Source organism: Ornithorhynchus anatinus, chromosome X1 (genome assembly GCF_004115215.2).
Source record: "Ornithorhynchus anatinus isolate Pmale09 chromosome X1, mOrnAna1.pri.v4, whole genome shotgun sequence".
Lineage (NCBI taxonomy): Eukaryota > Metazoa > Chordata > Mammalia > Monotremata > Ornithorhynchidae > Ornithorhynchus > Ornithorhynchus anatinus.
The window spans coordinates 58309575-58312992 of NC_041749.1; the positions used below are offsets into that span (position 1 = coordinate 58309575).

General features: G+C 39.6%; 1 non-coding gene across 1 annotated transcript; it reads right to left on the bottom strand.

Annotated features, from left to right (window-relative positions):
- Positions 1 to 2074: 2074 nt before the first annotated feature.
- Positions 2075 to 2212, bottom strand: LOC114807131. Its single transcript, XR_003755184.1, has one exon. It is a non-coding gene; the product is annotated as a small nucleolar RNA SNORA7 (small nucleolar RNA).
- Between the last annotated feature and the right edge of the window lie 1206 nt (positions 2213 to 3418).

Sequence of the window (3418 nt, forward strand, 5' to 3'; positions counted from 1 at the left end):
CAGCATTGTGCATATTTGTGTATATTACTTATTACCCTATTTATTTTGTTAATGAGATGTATATCTTCATGATTCTATTCATCTTGATGATGTAGTCTTGTTTTGTTTTGTTCTGTTTTGCTTTGCTGTCTGTCTCAACCATTTAGACTGTGAGCCCGTTATTGGGCAGGGATTGTCTCTATGTGTTGCCTAATTGTTCATTCTAAGTGCTTAATACAGTGCTCTGCACATAGTAAGCACTCAATAAATACTACTGAATGAATGTCTACCAATATCGTCCTCTCTCCCAAGTACTTAGTTCAGTGCTCTGCACACAGTGAGTGCTCAATATATGCCATTGATTGAGGGTACAGTAGAGTCCACAGATTATTTTTTTTTTAGGATAGATGTGGGCTTGTTTGATGGCAGAAAGGAAGTAGCCATCAGAGATTGAGTGGTTGATGATGGTGGGAAAAGCGGGAACAAGTTACAAAGAGAGAAGGAATAGAGTAGAAGGTACAGGTAGAAGAGGTAGATTTTGAAAGCAGATGGGTGATCTCTTGAAAAACAGCTAGGGAAGGATGAACAAGTGCTCTGCATATAGTAAAAGTTCAATAAAGTCCATTGATTGACTGACTGAATAGAGCTGTCACAATGGTGGCAATGTCCATTAAGCTGATTCTCATGGCGGATATCAGTGTGTATATGTGGAACAGTGATACTTGAAGTAAAATCAGTGGAGAGTATGGAATTAGTAAGTATTTAGTAATGGCATACTCTACTCTGTAAATCTACCAATTATCAGTCCATAATGGCAACAATGCTGTGATTACCATAAAAGAGAAAGATGTCTTGATTGTATCCAGGATCCAAGCTGAGGCACCTTAACATAATTGGACAGTGAGACATGAAGATATTCGTATATTATTTGTTGCTATACATGGTGCTAATCACTGGCCTGACAATCACCTCTTATGTTCCAAATAGCTGTAGTATTTGGTTGTGGTATTTAAGTGCGTACTATGAGCCAAGCACTGTTCTAAGCACTGGGAATAGATACAACGTAATCAGGTTGGACATGGCCCTGTCCCATATGGGCTCATAGTCTTAATTCCCATTTTACATATGAGGTAACTGAGGCACAGAGAAGTGAAGTGACTTGCCCAAGGTTACACAGCAGACATGTGGCAGAGCTGGGACTAGAACCCATGTCCTCTTACTCCCAGGTCCGTGCTCTTTCCACTAGGCCATGCTGTTTCTCTAGCCCTTTGAGTGTCATTGCTGGGTTTCATTGTATTACAAACCAATATGCCAATATTTTTTTGGGAGGCAGTGCTAAGGGACTGAAGGGAAAAAAAGTTTGGACTAGTGTTTTTCTCTAAGGTGACTACATTTCCCAGAAGACAAAGGACATTTCCTGCTCCTCAGCAGGAACTGGAAATACCAAGGCCTCTCAGAAAGTTGTTTGCTGAGCTTCCTGCCTAAGAGTTGGCAAGGTGGGCCATTTTCTTTCTCTCTGGCCCTGCTGCTGTCCTCTGTCTCTGCTTTTCAATTCTTCACCTGGTACCTGGGGAGTGTCCACTGGACAAGTGGCCTTTGTCTCTCTCCACATGGTAAGTGGTCACAACCTCCTTGTTCAATTTGTGGACAAATGTTAGGGCAGGAAAAAAATAGGTTTTGAACTTTCTGTGAGTTTCCCCTCTCTCTGTTAATTTCAGTCTTCCACAGATGCAAATATTGCTTATGAATATTGTGCCTGTAAAGATGGACCTCACTTTAAGGATGTACAGCTGTACACCTAATGTTTCTTTGGAACCATTAGTGATGCTTTTAAAGGATCAAATAACATTTCAATTCCCATGGATATATCTTGTCTTATTCTGTCAAGTCATCTCTGACCAATAGCGATGTCATGGACACATCTCTCCCAGAACCACCCCCAACTCCATCTGCAATCATTGTGGTACTGTATCCATAGAGTTTTCTTGGTAAAAATACAGAAGTGGTTTACCATTGCCTCCTTCCGTGCAGTAAACTCGAGCCTCCACCCTCGACTCCTTCCCATGCCGCTGCTGCCCAGCACAGCTGAGTTTTGACTTGTAGCAGATTGCCTTCCACTTGCTAGCCACTGTCCAAGCTAGGAATGGAATGGATAGGCCTCTGTTTAACTCTCCCTCCCTTAGTTGAGATTGGTAGAGTACTGGAAACTCTCCAGGTGCGACCCTGAGAGGGGGAATATGAATTGGAGGGGTAGAATTTCTGATTCTCAACCATGACATTTTACAAGATTGTCAGAATCCAACAGTTATTCTAGTCAAATTTACCTGGTGTTACCTGCCAACACAAAACCTAGATGATATTTTAGAACATTCATTCAATGGTCAAATTGGTAGAGGTAGTTTGTTTTACTGTGTTTATCTATATACTTTGGACTCGTAGGCTCAGTAGCTTCTTAAAATTGTACCCAATCTTTACTATTTGAGAGATCAGGTTAGTAGGTCTGATGATCCAGCTGATTTACCAAGTAACTACTGCATTGCTATGCAGCACCAATTCATGATTATCTGTAGTAACTGGAGTCATTTGGCTAGATAGTATTAATATCTAATTTGAGTTTTAACATTTTTTTGTTTCCAAGCCCACCATTGTGGGGTGGGGGTGGGTTGGTAATATAAACAATAAAATGTCCAAAATGCATGCAGTTAAAGGGAGGAGATGAGCAGCAGCAAGGGGTCTGGATAATCCCCAAACTGGGTAATTAGCAGTTATAGAAAGGCTTGTCTGGTTAACCTGGAATCCTCACTCAAATCTGGCCTAGACATTCTAGACTAGGAATTAAATTCTCAGAAAAAAAAGGTACATTTTCTTTAAAAATATTCTACCAAAGGCAGGAATTCAAATTACAAAGTGCTATTTTCTTGAATTTAGGAGAGAGGTGAGAGCTTACTTCAAAGTGCATTGCCTTCCTGATAATAAAGGAGCTAAAGAATAATTAAGATTTGAAGGTTGCTTCCAGAATGTATGTGAATATTTTTATTATTTTTCCTCTTTCTATCTCAGTGATAGAATGTGATCATCCTTTGCCATGCTTCGTTGCTTAGTAGCAGGCAGCCACATTTTTAATTATAGACTAAAATAAGCTAAAGAACATAAAACTGCTTTATGTCTAATATGTATATATCAAGAAAGGCATATGACAGCACCTAAATTGCTTTAGTGTCTGATAAAGAGTACCTCTGGCAGGGTTGTCATCAAAAGATCAAGAAGGGAGTTGGAAAGTATTATTAGTAAAGCGGCAGCTCTCTATTTATATACCCTCCATTGTTTGTAATTCCTTCTTAGAAGCTTAAAAATGCATTTTATCTACTACTAATTTACTCTGTTTCTCTTTTAATTTGGTAAACTCTTGTCCAATTATACCGTCATTTCCCATATTTCT